We start from the raw sequence: 16,835 nt of genomic DNA, 5'->3' as shown, positions 1-16,835 counted from the left end.
TGGGAGTCCTGGTTGGTGTAGCCAACGGTGGGAGGAGTCGGAAATGGGACTGCAGAGGAAGACTGGCATGGGGATTAAATGCAGATGTGGCAGCCATTGAAGAGAGAACCACGCGATTCTGGCCAGAATGGGGACTCCCACAGCCATGTGAGAGAGAATCACCATGTAGCTTTAGCAGAGAGAACCACTTGGCTTTGGGCAGAGTGGGAGGATGACCTCCCCACGCCCCCCGCAGCCATGAGAAGAACCACCATGTGGCTTTCTATTTCTTTTCCTGAGACACGGTACCTTGGACTGGGCAAAGGGGAAAGAAGGACTGTGTGTTTGTGGGTGTTTTAAGGGACTTTGGGATTTTGATGAAGACATTAAGTCATTAATTACTCTTAAGTCTGTATAAATTGAATAAGTAATTCCTTTTCACCAATCTCTAACATGGAGAGCTACAATTCTCTGGCAAAGGGAAAGGCGAACCTAGTACAGGGGGACCCCAGGAGAAGGGGGGGTCAATTAGGTAACATTGTGAGACCCCCCTTCCCTGGCGGCCAATCCAGGAAAATCATGGGAGACCACATGTGCAGTAGCTTTACAACTACTTGTAAAGCCTGCACAGTACAAGCCTGCCAGGACTAGCCAGGAAGTATCCACCCTATAAGAATAGCGTCCCTCCAGCCCATGAGGTCAGTCTCTGCTTGGAGTTGGCCTGCTCCCATGTTCTCTGCTATAAACTCTGGGTGTTTGGTTCATTTCTTTGTCTCAATCACCAAGAACCTGGTTACCTGTGCCCACTGTGACAATTCCACTTACATGAAGTAGTAAATTCATATAGATAAAAAGTAGAATAGAGGTTACCAGAAGCTGGAAGGAAGGGGAGAATGGAGAGTTACTGTTTAAAGAGTACAGTCTTTGGGCCCTGGCTGGTGTGGCCAGTGTATTAAGCGCTGGCCTGCAATCCAAAGGGCTGCCCATTGGATTCCCAGTCAGGACATATGTGTGGGTTGCAGGCCAGGTCTCTAGTTGAGGGCATGTGAGAAGCAATAGATCAATGTTTCTCTCACACTTTGATGTTTCTCTTCTTTTTCCTTCCCTTCTCTCTAAAAATATAAACAATTAAAATCTTTTTTAAAATTCAGGAAAAGAATTGTTCTAAAAAACCAACTCCTTCAAAATACTATCCAAATCCTAAGAAGTGTGGCACTATAACAAATTTGAGAAGATAAAAAACACAGTATTTCCATTATCCACCTACACACAAAAAAAACTAAAAAGTAAGCCTTTTGAGAGAGTATGTGCACAACAAGGTTATTTTCAGTATCATAAGTGAACGAAACTGATAACAGAACACTTTAGGAAACTAATACTTTGTTGAGAAAACTGGGGGGAAAAATAGATAGATAGATAGATAGATAGATAGATAGATAGATAGATAGATAGATAGATGATAGATAGATAGTTCTAGAGTCAGGCAAGCCCTCTCAGTTTTACCCAGTTCTTCACTGAACGGCCTTAGGTGAACTGCTCCTCTCAAACCCTTGCCAACAGTTTAGAATCCAATTTTTCTTCATCTTTTCCAGAAAAACAGCACTAGATAAGCAGAAATCACCCCACACATCTTAATTCACCTCTTATGTGTCTTACACATAGTATATACTAAATAATAAGCACATATTAAATTAATATACAGCAAACAAGCCCTGGCTGGTGTAGCCTAGTGGACTGAGTGCTGGCCTGAGAACCAAAGGGTCACTGGTTCAATTTCCAGTCAGAGCACATGCCTGGGTTGTGGGCCAGGTCCCCAGTAGGATGTGTGTGACAGAAACCACACTTTGATGTTTCTCTTCCTCCCCTCCCCTAAAAAAACCTTTAAAAAAATTAATATACAATAAACTCATGCTTAGCCTCAAATAGGTTTATCAGTAAGTGGCTCAAAAGCCTCTCCAAGATTCAACAATTTCAGGGGAGGTAAACTTGGGTAGGATTTACTCTTTAAATTCTTTGGCACCCTATATACTATCAAGAATTTATAGCTCTTAAACATATTTGTGGGATAACGTTTTCCTCAAAAATATATAGTTACAAGATATATTTTTGTATATTCCAGACATGAATTGCCTGGAAAAGAGTCCACTTTCTATTTATAGTCCACAATAAGGTAACCTTGCATAATTTTAACCAGTTCCAACACAACCCATTAGGCATTACAAAGCCTCAATAAGGGTACTAAATTGAATTCAATTTTATGAGTTCTTCAACAATTAGATACAATAACAAGATTACTGGTGAAAGATAATGGTATAATTGGATCAGTAATGCTGAATTTCAATTTACATTTTCACTATGCAAATAGATTATTATATAATTATTATATAGTCATTTTTATTGTGTACAATATGCACTTTTTGGGCCAAATTTCTGATGGAAAAATAAGGATGCACATTATACATGGGTAGTACTAATTCCATATGTATATGAATGTTTTTAATTTTTATTTATGCTTATGAATTAAAAGGTAACTCTAGTAAGCAATAACTATGTCTGTATGCAAAATAATATCCTGGAATACGATAATTTGTTTTGTTTCTAAATATAAATTAAAAATTGCATTAAGAAATTAAAACAAAAGCTTTTTTTCCTGAAAGTTTGGGCTAAAAACATGGGTGCACATTATAGAAGGGAGAGCATTATACATGGCAAAATATGGTAGATGAGAAAGCAATCATCTGTCAAGCCACTATAACAATTTTCTATTTCCTTAGCAGAAGTGACATCAAAAATTATAATATACATATTTTTTTAGTTTAAATACTATGCTAAGAAACTGTGGTTAACTTTCTTTCACACATTCACCAGTTATTTGAAAGCTCCACGTACTCTGTCAATACTCTATCATTTTCTTCATCCAAATATGATACTGCTAAGTTATTACTGGCTCTCCTTTGTGGTCCTTTCCTTTCTCTTTTACTTTCTTCTGTATACCTATGGCTCTCACCATATGCTATCTTCTATATGGACCTTTAGTCTCTGGGGTTTTTCTACACACTGCTCTCAGAGTAATACTCCTAAAGTACTATTTTTTAAAGTAACTACTTGCCTGGCTCAAAACTTACACAACATATGCCAACTGCCATATGTTGGCACTCCCACGGGCCATTACTATTCCCTCCACATACACTAAACTACTTTTCTCACACCATCTTCCTCTATTCCCAATACACTCACTTGTCTTCAGAGTTCATACTGCTTGCTCTTTCTCTAGGTTGTTCTACCCCTCCCTCAGAGTCCTTTGTATCCTTGTCTCTAAGAATCACCTCAGAAGAGCTTAGAAACAGAGTAGGTTCTGCCACTTACAGCATCACTTTGGCCAAATTACTGAACCTCTTTGGTGTGAAATAGTACAACATACATACCTTCTAAGTTCTCATAAAGATTAAATGGGATAAAGTTATGGGACTAACTCAAAAGAAGCACCTATAAACACTGGTTTCTTATATCCCGATTCAAAACTATCCTTCAAAACTTTGTTAAGTAATCAATTGCCACTTTTCAAATCAGGAAAAGGTTTTCTTTTGCGTTGTTTTAACATCAAAAGAAAAAAGTAAAGTGATTAAAATTTTCTGTGGACTAACAGATTTTCTATATATGTTAAATAAGATATATAGAAAAATGCATGACTGCATTAAGATTTGTAAAGTCTTTTTTGTAGACACATTTACCACACTGCATGCTACCTGTTTTATTGTTTTTTTTTAAGATTTTATTTATGTTTAGAGAAAGGGGAAGGGAGGGAGGAAGAGAGGGAGATAAGACTCAGTGTGAGAAACAGACTAGCTGTCATGCCCCAAACCAGTGGCCTGTAACCCAGGCACACGCCCCACCTGGGAATAGAACTGGTGACCCTTTGCCTTGTGGGGTAATGCCCAACCAACCCACTTGGCCACACCAGTCAGGGCACGTTACCCACTTTAAGGAAAAATTCTTTGGTGGTACTTGAGTATAAAAGCATTAGCAAAGAATATTTTCTATGCCACAATATATGGTGGAGCAAAAGTAGGTTTACAGTTGTTTGTATGGGAAATAGAACAATTAAATAATATAAGAACGAATTGTCTTTCACATACTCACAACTGTAAGCCTACTTTTGCGCCACCCTGTATATGAAAGTGATGGTTTAGAAGGAGCAAGACCTTCAATAAGACTTTAATGTTTGCATTTTTAAGAGATTGTAATTGTGGGATTATTCTGGCCAAGGTCAAAGTAAGACTTGAACAAATTAGCAAATATCATTTTCCTCAAGACCTACCAAAAATAATAACTAATGCATACCTGATAGGAAGTATATTTTTCTGTTACTATTATAATCATGATGTTTGGAACTGGAAGTAACTTTTAAAAACCATTATATATTTATTTTACCAAAGACAGAAATCATTGTCAAAGGCTATATATAACTAGTAAAGTGAATGAAGTTATTCAAATTCAGGTAGACGTTCTGACTACAAGTCCAATACTCTAAACAGCTTCAACTCAGTCACTCAGTTAAACAAACTATAGATAGAAACTTTCTTTAGAACTTAACATATTGTATTTACTTGATTGAAAGCTTTCTTATGGTACATACAAAGTTTTACATAGTTGATCTCAACTTTGTTCACACAGTTGTATTTGGGTTTCTATGCTCAAGACTATGCTCAATTGCTGCTGTTATCGTTGATTCGTTTTCTTTCAGAATCAAGGTAGGTACTTTCATACAAAATCTTATATTTAATTCCCTCTCTGGTAGTTCTTTCTTGGATTCTTGGCTTTGCGCAATTATACTTACAATGGAATGGAACCAACATTCTAAAGTCACCAAGATAAATCATGACCTTTTAATTCTACTAGTTAACAAAAAATGTCAAAGGCCAGCCACAAAAGATTCTAACGAACCACATAATACAAAGTCTATGTACAGGGAATGTTCTCAACATCTAAAATTCATAGGAGTCACCCTGGCTGGTGTGGCTCAGTGGATTGAGCACCAGCCTGCAAACCAAAAGGTTATCAGTTTGATTCCTGGTCAGGGCAGATGGATAGTTTGTTTAGTTTTTCTGTAAAAGACAAGACACATTTTTTTCCTTTTCACCAATAATTTTATTGATTTGGAAATTTGAGTATGTCGGCTATCTTCCACTATTGACTTCGAGTGGGTGGAGACCAAGGGTGCTGCTAAACATCTTCCAACGCATAAGACAGCCCCACAGCTAAGAATTATTTGGCCAAAATGTCAGTGTACAAAGAAACTTTGCAAACCACTTTTGACAACTTCAATCAGTCACAGCACCTTCTCCACAGACTGCACGAATCTTTTTTGTTTTTAAAGATTTTATTTATCTTTAGAGGAGAAAAGAAGGAGAGAGGGAGAGAAATGTCAATGTACTATTTCCTCTCGTGGGTCCCCCACTAGGAACTGGCCTGCAACCCAGGCATGTGCCCTGACTGGGAATTGAACCTCGATCCCTTGGTTCATAGTCCCACACTCAATCCACTGAGCTACACCAGCCAGGGCTGCACAAATCTTTTTTTGCATTTCAGTTGCATTTTTACCTTCCTTGAAATAGTAAAGCATAATATGCTGAAAATGTTGCATATTTTCTTCCATCTTCAATATTAAAGTTGCTGCACAAAAATTTACCAATTTTGATAGTCTTTTAAAAAAAAAGCTTATATGACAGCTGTCACAACACAATGTAACAAAACTGTTTCTAATAAAGTTAAAGACAACTAAACACTAGTAAAGCCATCATATGGAAAAAACTAAATTAACTTTTTGGCCAGCCCAGCAGCTTAATGAATCGGCATATCTGCCTATCCTCAGGTCATTGTTTATGGACTGAACTGTGACCCACCCCTCTGATTCATATGTTGAAGCCCTAATCCTTGATGTGACTGTATTTGGAGACAGGGCTTTTAAGGAGTAATTTTCAATAGACTAGCAGTCTATTTTCAAGACTGCTAGTAACTTTACTAGCAGTCTTGAAAATAAAAACCCTAAATTTCAAGACTCATATTATCAAGTCTCATTATCTTCGACAGACAGTATAAATGAAATAACTTCTGTTCTAGAAATGTCTATTTCCAATGCTGATCAACAGTTAAAAATCAGTACTTCTCTAAGCAGTCTTCAAAGTTCTCTGCGAAAATGTCTCTCTTCCTGAAGAATAGAAAGATTTTTTGATGTAATTTGGACAGATTTTTTCCATTTATACCTAATTTGTGTACTTTTGAAAAATTAATATTCCAGACTTAAATATATTTCATCTTCAATATTACCTCCATAACCACATAAATAAAGCCTTAAAGTGTTTGACAAGTTTAAAGCCTGAGGACACTAGCCTTTCAAAATAAAAGCATGTGATGAGGGTGAAGGACATAGTGATGTAATGCTCAAGAAGGAAAGCCCTGGCAAGTGCAGACTGCGCACACACAATGAAGTATCAGGAAAGCTAGGTTGAAGCAGCCAGCTTGGTTTCGTGCTGCAAATTTTTGGCAGACATTCAATTCCTTCTGATGTTTTCCTAGCCACCACATTTATCTATGTAATGTCACCAGATCGAGGGAGGGAGGGAGGTTGAGAAGAGGAAAGAGGAGAAAAACTTACAGGCTGCCAGCCCCTCTGCACATGCTGTTACTATACAAAGGATGTCTAGAAAGCCAATGTGCTACATGGATCCAAATGCTGCATGCAACCGCACTCACGCACGCATGCACACCCCCCCCCCAAGAACAACTGCAGAAAAGGGAACTGCCTTTAGAAAGAAGAAAGCCTATAATTAACACCTTGATTCAGAAGGAAAGATTTCCTTCTGAAATCAATTTCAATTCTTGGGGTGCGGGGGGTGACGAGAAGAGGATGAATTCTAATCTCAGCAGTAACTAGCATTCTACAAATCATCCTGAACTGGTCTGGTTCATGCCAACTACAAGAATAGGCTAACAGAAATAAACCAGTAATATTTCTGAGAAGCAAAAGTATCGTATCAAATAACAATCAGGACTATAGGAAATAAAAAGTGAATTTTCAACAGTTCAGGTACCCTAGCAATGTAAACTCTCATTTGTATGTAGTAATATTTGCCATTCTTAGCACTCCTGTGTGTGTGTGTAACCAACAGAAATACTGAAACAAAAACCAGAATGTATAAGAGATTAGAAATCATAGCTCATAAAAACAGGACTATTAGGTTCTATAAATGAACGCTCCACCTCCATAACAGATTATATAAGTTACCACTACTACCAAAGGTAAAACATAAAAATACCTGAACATTTATTTAACCTGAGAAAACAATCTATTCAAGTCTACAACCAAAGATGCTTTTCCAAGATAAAAATGCTGTATCTCCAAAAACAGCATATAATCTGTCCCTAAGAATGCACTGTAGGAAACAAACAGGAAATATCAGGAGTTATAAATAACTTTGTTCCACACTGACATAGTTTATACATACAAAATATAGTAGTAGCTTCAACTGGAAGTAGTGCTCAGGACTTCCTTCAGATTAAATTTAACAACCAACTAGTGAAGGACAGAGAGTCTGATGGAAAGCTACCCAGGTTCTGTAGGCCTCATTCTCCAACTATGGGCAAATAACCTAACCTTTCATGGTTTTTCATTTGTAAAATATTTGACAGGAGTATCTCTAAAGTCTCTTTCAGGTCTTAATTTCTAAAATTATAGGTATTTTAAATGCAAAACAGTATTTTCCACTTTCAAGGAGTTCATAATCCAGTTAAGGGTAATCATAATGGGTAATCATAAGTGAATTAGCAAATAATGTAAGGTAGTGACTGGTCTAGAGTAGTTACTTAACAAGTGTGTAGACTATGTTTAATGAGACACTAAACCTTAAGGACTCAGAAGCTAAAAGAGGTGAAGTTGAAATAGCTTCAAAATTGAGCAAAGATTTCTGCCAGGACTAGGGGTTCACTAGGTTTTGAATTCTTCATAATCTCCATCAATTCAAATTCCATGTAGTCATTATCTCATTATCCTAATTCTACAGATAAGAAAAAACATTAAGCATTAAGGAAGGCCTAAAAGATATTAAACATTAATGACATAAAGCACACATCTGCAAATTTTTGACTTAACCAAAATATTCCTTAGCCTTTTATGGTTGATTTATAGAGTCAGAAACTTAATAAAAGATTAGACTAAGTATGAATATGACAAGCTTGATCGACAGATAGTAAGCCACAAAGCTCCTCTCATTAGGATAATGTAAAGTTTACATTTTTAACAAAATTCCTAGAGCCTAATTAAGCAAAAACAAAACCTGTCCTCAAGTGGTATTTTCTCTACTAGTGTTCTTAAAAAACAATGCTAATAGAACTTTCTGTGATGATGAAAATTTTCTGCATCTGTGCTGTTTAAATACAGTAACCACTAGCCACCTGAGGCTACTGGGTACTTGAAATGTGGCTACCATTTTTTCAAATTTAAAACAGCTACATGTGGCTAATGGCAACTGTATTTGGTACAGGTCTAGAAAGTCTGTACAGAGGGAAGACATTTTAAAATTGATGAACAGTTTCAAACTTGATGAATAAAGCAATATAGAAAGTGAATACAGCAATGTCTACATGGCAGTTGAAAAACTTTTTAATATAAACTCCACAGCGCACAACTATATGCACAGCACCCTCTGCGAAGCCAGCTTTTCTACCAAGGGCCTCATGTCCCTCGTTTTTCATTGAATTCTCTGGGTGTTGAGTTTAATGGGTTGCTGAAAATACAGCTATTTACTGGTTCTCTTTCTTCCTCCAAAGAATGAAGATAACAGTAACTAGATCTGTCTGATGTGATTAAATGAAATAAAATGGAAACCATAAAGTACTATAAATTAAAACATAAAATGGTGCTGCTATTACCTTATATAGGAATAAAATTTTAGAATATTGTATTTAATCTTATTATCTCAGAAAACATAATAATAACTGATTCTCATGGAACAAATTTATATATTCTAGGTGCACATAACTTAGCAAGGGAGTAAAAAATATTTTTTTAAAAAAGGTATAACAAAAGTGTCTTCATGGAAAAGATAACATAGGAGGTAGCAGCTCAAAAACAACAAATGTGTACTTTACATTCTTCACAAAACTTTTAAAGTTTTTCATTTTTTCACAAAATATTCAATATTAACATGGTCAAAAGGACAAAAGTCTCATTTTTTAAAAAGTACACATTTACCTAACAAAAATTAAAAACCCAATTCTGGAGTTGTAAGTTTATAGAATTAGTCTTTCTGCATACTGTCATGCCTATTAATCTCAATCACAACACTCCTATTAACAATCTCCAAGGTGGAATTTTAAAAAGCGAGAATGAAATTCCATGCCGTATACCTGGTATAAAACTGTGCCCTCTCCCAAATTTGAATTCAACTTTGTTTTACATAAATAAGACTTAAAACCCAATCTTTTCAAAGGTATTTATAGTCCTGATTGGTGTGGCTCAGTGGGTTGAGTGTGGTTCTGAAAACTGATAGGTCCCGGGTTTGGTTCCCAGTCTGGCTCCTGTTCGGGGCACTAGCCAGAAGGCAAGTGATCACTGATTCTCTCATTCAGTGTTTCTCTTGCACATCCATGTTTCTCTCCCTCTCTTTCTCCCTCCCTTCCCCTCTCTCAGTAAGTGAATGAATGAATGAACAAATGAATAAAATTTTAAAATATATTTTATTAATTATGCTATTATAGTTGTCCCATTCCCCCTCTTTTATTCTCCTCCACCCTGCACACACCTCCCACCTGCATTAACCCCCCCTTTAGTTCATGTCCATGGGGTGTACATATAAGTTCTTTGGCTTCTCCATTTCCTATACTATTCTTAACCTTTCCCTGTCTATTCTGTACCTACCATTTATGCTACTTACTCCTTGTACCTATTCCCCCTTTCTTTCCCTCCCCTTCTCCCACTGGTAAACCTCCATGTGATCTCCATTTCTGTGATTCTGTTCCTGTTCTAGTTTGTTTAGTTTGTTTTTGTTTTTGTTTTGGGGCTTCCGTTGTTGCTAATTGTCACTTTGTTGTCATTTAACTGTTCATAGTTTTGACCTTTTTCTTAGATGGGTTCCTTTAACATTTCATATAATAAGGGCTTGGTGATGATGAACTCCTTTAACCTGACCTTATCTGGGAAGCACTTTATCTGCCCTTCCATTCTAAATGAAAGCTTTGCTGGATAGAGTCATCTTGGATGTAGGTCCTTGCCTTTCATGACTTGGAATACTTCTTTCCAGCCTGTTCTTCCCTGTATGGTTTCTTTTGAGAAATCAGCTGATAGCCTAAAGGGAACTTCTTGTAGGTAACTGTCTCCTTTCCTCCTGCTGCTTTTAAGATTCTCTCTTTATCTTTAATCTTGGGTAATGTTATTATGATGTGCCTTACCATGTGCTTCCTTGGGTCCAACTTCTTTGGGACTCTGAGCTTCTTGGACTTCCTGGAAGTCTAATAAATAAAGTTTTAAAAGTAGCCCTTCCCTAGGTCACAGATGGCTGCCCTGGGTATGTTTTTTTTTAAGGTATTTATATATGTTATTTATAAATAATAATGTACAATAAAAATAATTACAGTAGCTGCTAGTATTACTACCATCCACCTCTAAACTGCCTTGTACTCCCTGCTGTGTACTCCTGCCCCTGCCCCAGCCTCATGGCTTTGAAAAGCCTATCTTTCCAATCTACTCATAAATGTGTACAGCTACATATAGGGCAAATTGGCAAGAAAGTGTGAACTTATCTGGGAAATCCTTCAACACCAGAGCATAATATACTCAATAACCTTCTATTGACAGAAGGCCAGAAGCTTGCACATCACACAACCGATGTATCTTTGAGTGAACATTAGAGCAAAGCGCATTAGTTGTTTCCTATAGGAGGTCAAAGAGAATTAGGTTCCAATTCTAGGATTTCAACCTTATCTGCTGGGCAATTACGTTTACTAATTAGGACAGATCTACGAAACCCCTGGCTCACTGTTTATGTTTAGTCCACAAAAAAACACCCAGAGCTCTGCCTGGCTTCTTAAGCAAGTCTCTTCCCAATTCAAAGCCTTCAGGCTCAAAGTACCACATCTATAACAACTGATGATCACCTACCACTCCAATACTGGGATTCATGAGACATTCCGGGTTTACAAACTTTTCCTGGCACTCCCTTTCATCTCAAAAATGTGCTGGTTTGAATGACAATTTATACACTCACTATAACCTTCACTAACTCAGCAGTCATTCCCAGCCAGGTTTATAAACTTCGTGTCCTACTACATGTCCAAACATTCTTGACTCTAGACCCTTCTTTGCCTTGAATTTCCCATGAGCAGGAAATACATGGACAGTCAAAAGGAAAGTGTTAGAAAGGGACAATAGGAAAAACTAAAAAGAAGCCCTGAGTTAGATAAGCATAACAGAGCAATGTGAAAACAAATGTTACCACTTCTGCTTTACAACACCTGGTTAGCCCTTGTCACTCAGTCTTCCACACGAAATAGCTAGAGAAAAGAGGGCTGACCAGACTCTAGTGACTATTGCTTCAAATAAAGACTCTAAATTTAGTTTAGACCTATGCCTACAGATAACTTTTAGAAATTATTTCTATTCAAATAAAAATCTTAATAAATATAATGATTAACACCAGAATTGATTACTATTATTTTCAAAATACTAGAAAGCACTAAATATGGCATCTTAATGTAGGTTCCTTGGAGCTTACTACAGTGGCCATTATGATTCTATCTACCAACTGCTATCCCACAAGGGCACTATACCCAGGTTAGGCCTGTGGTAAAAATGCATTCTTATTCTTTCAAAAACCTCTGCATGCCTAACATAGTATACCCCATACTGTACTAGAACTGGAAATATAATGGTAAGCAAGATAATGGACCTAACTTCAAGCAATTTAGAGTCTAGTGTTAAAACAAAGAAAGACAAAACCCAAATAAAGAGATGGATAAAATTACTCTCAGTTGTAACAAGTAGTACTGTGAAGCAAATAAGGAGCTTGGGAAGAGAAGGGAATGAAGAGGAGCTGCATGCTCTATAGAAAGAGAACCTCTCTGAGGCAGTGACATTTAAGCAGAGATCTAACAGGAGAGAAGCAGCTTTACTCCTAGAGAGGTAAATCACTGCATGAAAAGGAACAGCTGTGCAGAGGTCATGAGAAACGAAGAAGCTTGGTGTACTAAGAAATTAAGAGAAGAGCAGTGGGGTTACAAAACAGTAAGCAAAAAATATCAATCAAGGGAGGGATTAAGGACTCCTGGTTTTCTGGCTTTGATAAGGGGGGGATTTACTGATATGAAAAACTATGGAGAAAAAAGAGGGAAGAGGAATCAAGAGTTCATTTTGTTCACATTATTTGAGTTAAGATGTTCAAGTAGGTCAGAGTGAAAACTCCAAGGGTTTTCTGAACCAAGTTTGAAAATAAGATCCCACCCTGACCAGCTTAGCTCAGCCAATTTAGTGCTGTGACACAAAGGGAAAAGTTACCAGTTCAATCCGCAGTCAGGGCACATGCCTGGGTTGTGGGCCAGGTTCTCAGCTGGGGGCATTCGGGATGCAACTGATAGGTATATCTTTCACACACTGATGAACTCCTTCTCTTTCTCCCTCCCTTTGCCTCTCTCTCTAAATTCAAATAAAAGCTTTAATAAAGAAAATAAGATCCCTTTTTTCTTCCGGGGTCTCAAGAGTAGAAGAATCCGAGTCCTTCAACACCTGCAATAATGTTCCCAGGTATTTAAAGAGAATCTGTCTGAGATGGGAGACAATGTTACCAATTAATTGAAAGCAGCAGAGATGAGCCCTGGCTGGTGTGGCTCAGTGGCCCGGGAACTGAGAGGCTACAGGTTTGATTCCCAGTCAGGGCACATGCCTGGGTTGCAGGCTGGGTCTCCAGTTTGGGGGTGTACGAGAGACATCCGATCAGATGTATCTCTTGCACTTCGATGTTTCCCTCTCTTTCACCCTCCCTTTCCCTCTCTCTAAAAAATAAATAATTAAAATCTTAAGAAAAAAAGAAAGCAGCAGAGATGAAAACAGAAAATCCAGGCCGTAATCTAATACTTGGGTCAGTTGTCCCTAGAGTCAGCTTCATCCCTAACCTTTGATCAAATGCACTAATAAATCACTCTTTTTGCTCAAATGTTTCAGTCACTTACAACCCCAGACCTGACAAACACACCCACTAAATCCTGATTTGCATTTTATTTCCTATGCTGAGTAAATCTATTAGGAGCCAGAAAAGAACTCAAGTCTAATTTGTTTAGTTTAGAAATTCAGAAAAAGAAACAAGTCTGCAGCGAGGAAATATGAGAAACTTCAAGGATTACAGAAGTGTCAACATTGTCCTAATCTCCTTGGGTCCTGGACTAACTCTGGGGAGAACAGAAGTGTTTTAAAATGAACAAACTGAAAAGAGAAAATAACGCAATTTAGAAAATGGAAAAATAAATGAGCAGACCCCTTCACCAAATAAGCACACACACAAAAAAAATGCTTGACATGACTAATCATTAGGGAAATGTCAATTAATTCACAATAAAATACCACTATATATCTATTAGAATAACTTTTTTAAAATGACAATTCCAAATGCTAGTAAGAGAATCTCTTCTCAGCCTTTTGGCTAAGATCAAGTGTAGTATCTGTTCTTATCAGTTTAATATCTAATATAATACATCCTCTATCCAAATGCTAGTAAGAATGCAGAGCAAACGAAACCTTCATATATTGCTGGTAAGAATGCAAAACAATACAGCCACTATGGAAACAGTTTGGCACTTTCCCATAAAAAGTTAAACATACCCTTACCATACAACCCAGCAAGCCCTCTCCTAGGTGTTTACCCAAGTGAAATGAAAACCCAATGTACTAGGCTCAATAATGTCCCCCAAAATATCAATTCCTAATCCTGGGAACCTGTAAATGTTAACTTACTTGGAAAGGGGTCTTTACAGATGTGATTAAGAATTCTGAGATTGGAGATTATCCTAGATTACAAGATGGGCCCTACATACCATCACACATATCCTTGTAAGAGAGAGACAGAAAGAAATTTAAAACACACGCAGAGGAGAAAGCATAATGTAAATACAGAGGCAGATATTGGAGTGATACAGCAACAAGCCAAGAAATGCCAGCAGCCACCAGAAGCTGAAAGAAGCTGTGGAGGGAGTATGCCTCTGCCAGCACCTTGATTTTGGCCCTGTGATACTGATTTCAGACTTCGGACCTACAGACGTGTAAAAAAGTGAATTTCTGTTGTTTTAAGGTACCCAGTTTGGCAATTTGTTACACAGAAAACAAATATCTATGTTCACACAAAAATCTGTATATGAAGGTACATAGCAGTCTTAGTCATAATTGCCAAATCCAAACCAACCCAAATATCCTTCAACAGAGAAAAAAACAGCTCTGGCTTGTGTGGCTCAACTGGATTGAGTGCTGGCCTGCAAACCAAAGAGTTGCCAGTTCGATTCTTAGTCAGGGCACATGCCTGGGTTGCAGGCCAGGTCTCCAGCTGGGGGTATGCAAGAGGCAACCACACAATGATGTTTCTCTCCCTCTCTTTCTCCTTCCTTTCCTCTGTATCTAAAAATAAATAAAAATTTTAAAAATTAAAAAAAGAGAAAAACAAACTATGTGGTGCATCCATACAATGGAATACTACCCAGCAATTAAAAGGAACAAAATAGTTATACAACAATATGAATGAATCTCAAATGCACTCTGTTAAATGAAAGAAACCAAACCGAAAAGGCTATATATGATTTCATTTATATGATAGTCTGGAAAATGCAAGAGTATAGGGAGAATGACAGCTCATTAGTTTGCCAGTTTAGGAAGAAGTTGGGTTTGACTATAAAAGAGTAGCATAAGGGAAGTATATTTGAGGAGATACTGAAGTTTTCAAAGATTTTACTTGTTTATTTTTAGAAAGGAGAAGGGTGGGAGAAGGAGAGGGAGAGAAACATTGATGTGAAAGAGAAACATCAACTGGGGACCAAACCCGCAACCCAGGCATGTGCCCTGCCTGGAAATAGAACCAGCACCTTTCACTTTGAAAAATGTGCCCAGTGAACTGAGCCACAGCGGTCACAGCAGGACACTGGAATTTTTCTGTTATCTTGATTGTGGTGGTGGTTACACAGCCCTTTGCACTTGTCAAAACTCACAAAACTATACACCAAAAAGAACCTACTGTTGCACATAAATTTATAAATAAATGCAGTATTACAAAGTAGCTCTTACAATGTTTTTTGAATGCTCATATGAACAGATGTACAATCACTCCTTACTCAATAAACATTTAAACACTGGATACTGATTCCTTGATGCTATCTTAACCAAAGTTGCTAGTCCCTTTGTGATTTTCATTCAAAACTGCCCTTGATATTCATTTATTAATCCCATTTCATGTAAACAGAGGGTGGGAGGGTAGACAGCTGAACTGTGTGATGGCCTTCCCAATCTCATAACATGCTTACCCCTCAGAGATAAGGTGAATTTTGAAGCAGTACTAATCCATGCATAAATGATATTCAGAGCAGTTTTTACAACCTCCCAGCATTTCTGTCAACACGCACTACAAATAGACTGACCTGTACTACCACACTGAATTCCCATACGTACTCCATGTCCTTCTCTACTTCCCCTTCAGCTCCCCCACATCTTGGTCACCAATATTGTATAGAACAAAACAACCAAAAAAAAATCTCTTCTGCCTTACCATTTTAGAAAAGTAATCAAATCTGCAATCCAATTTTGTTCAAAAGTCTATTTGTAAATAAGTTGCTTACATCTGGGAACAAAATGTCCCATTTAACAATGTTCTAAAAGTTGGTTAAGTCCCCCAAAATCAGGTAAGCACAATGTTACTAAAATAGATCCCCAACTACTTTTCAAGACACAAAAGAGATCTGAATTAAAGCTCTTAAAGGCAGAAACACATTCCCTCCATGACCTTATTGCCTAAAAACTGTGAGTAGGGAGAGGGGGAGTGATTCCCAAGAAATCTATTAACCATACCATGACAAAATATATTATGATTCCTTAAGAATTTTAAACTGTATACTAGTATCTTGTGTGTATTCATTTCATCATTACAAAAACCTTATGCCACTATCAGTTTCTCGGTTTTACAGATGATAAAAATTAAGTCTTAGAGAAGACAATTTGTCTAAGATATCACAGAACAGGAAATACCATTCTCACTGATATGGGAAAAAAAGGTACACAGAAAATAATGGGCTGGCCCTGGCTAGGTGGCTCGGCTGGTTTGGAGCATTGTCCTGTACACCAGAAGGCTGTGTGGGTTTGATCCCAAGTCAGGTATGTACTGGAGGCAACCAATGGATGTTTCTCCACCTCCCTTCCCACCCACTTGCTCTCTAAAATCGATAAACATATCCCTGGGTAAGGATTAAAAAATAATAATAATGGGTTAGAGACTCAGGATCTATACCTATAAAAGTGTGCCCCCCTCTCAATAAATCAATATTATAGCTTTCTAGGTTCCAATACCTCCAGAAGTGTAATGAAGAAGATGCCTGTAAGTCAGAGGCTGGCAAACTTTCTGCAGCAGGTCAGAAAGGAAATGTTTTAGGTTTTACAGACCACATAAGGAGTGGGTGTCAAAGTCATTTTCACTGGGGGCCACATCAACCTTGTGGTTGCCTTCAAAGGGCCGCATGTAATTTCAACTCCTTAACAGTTAAGGAGTAGCTACATTTATACAGTCCTAAAATTACATGCGGCCCTTTGAAGGCAGCAACGAGGCTGATGTGGCTCCCAGTGA

The 16,835-nt window shown here is 37.6% G+C and overlaps 1 protein-coding gene and 1 pseudogene across 2 annotated transcripts in view; one reads left to right on the top strand and one right to left on the bottom strand.

The window, feature by feature from the left end:
* Positions 1-16,835, bottom strand: part of KAT6A (lysine acetyltransferase 6A) — a 124,180-nt gene that overhangs the window by 80,060 nt on the left and 27,285 nt on the right. The gene's annotated exons all lie outside the window — the stretch shown is intronic.
* LOC119047157 (uncharacterized) lies at positions 13,645-13,763 on the top strand (annotated as a pseudogene).

This window comes from Artibeus jamaicensis, unplaced genomic scaffold, assembly GCF_021234435.1.
Source record: "Artibeus jamaicensis isolate MK-2021 breed Jamaican fruit bat unplaced genomic scaffold, CSHL_Jam_final scaffold_833, whole genome shotgun sequence".
NCBI lineage: Eukaryota > Metazoa > Chordata > Mammalia > Chiroptera > Phyllostomidae > Artibeus > Artibeus jamaicensis.
Note: the sequence above shows the minus strand (reverse complement) of the source record. Positions and strands in the feature narration are given on the sequence as shown.